Raw genomic sequence first — 740 nt, forward strand, 5'->3', positions numbered from 1 at the left:
TCTGTAGAATTGCCTTCCTGGAAGAAAACTAAAGTTCATGGTGTGTATTGTGTCCAACTCTTGATTCTTTCTCAGCAACTCCTGCTCCTTAAATTACAGTGAAATAGAAATTATAGTTGAAAACATCCATCCATCCATCCTGTAGTAAATACTCCTTCAGTACATACAATCTGTAAAACTACTATTGAATCCTGCTCAAAACTGAATCTTTTACCAGCAGTTAAAGGTATCTCCACAGCTGTACTCATGCAAGGGCTAAATAACTCTAAGTCTGTTAGAGATGATCATATTCATTTCTTTCATAGATGCTGCTGAATTTAGAAGCTTATCAAAACTTACCTCTTTGTCAAAACTCATTTCATATTCCTATTCAAGCACACAATGATTTGAAATTTCAGACGGAGCTTTTCATGTCATTGTCCAGTATTTCACCTAATAGCTAAGCAGAAACGAGAGGACTGATTTTGCATCTTCATGAAAGATAATTCCTTCCTTTCAAAAGAAAATAGTCTGCAACAACAGAAATGGATTGTTACAGCTTTTTAGAATCCCTGCACTTTTTGGGTTAATGGGAATTAATATTGTTGGTATGTATTACTGTTTGGATGCATTCTTCTGATATCCTGCTGAGCTGCTTCTAGTGAAAATAAGCAATTGTCATCAGACAAGGCAAAAGAAACAATAACTTTAAAGCTTATCTACTATGCACATATTCTTATCACAACAACAGTAGCAGGAAT

General features: G+C 34.9%; 1 protein-coding gene across 1 annotated transcript in view; it reads left to right on the forward strand.

Annotated features, from left to right (window-relative positions):
• Positions 1–740, forward strand: part of LOC104405825 (guanylate cyclase soluble subunit beta-2-like) — a 17,662-nt gene that overhangs the window by 2,153 nt on the left and 14,769 nt on the right. The window lies entirely within an intron of this gene.

The sequence above is a fragment of the Nestor notabilis genome, unplaced genomic scaffold (genome assembly GCF_000696875.1).
Source record: "Nestor notabilis isolate BGI_N333 unplaced genomic scaffold, ASM69687v1 scaffold7635, whole genome shotgun sequence".
Classification (NCBI taxonomy): domain Eukaryota; kingdom Metazoa; phylum Chordata; class Aves; order Psittaciformes; family Psittacidae; genus Nestor; species Nestor notabilis.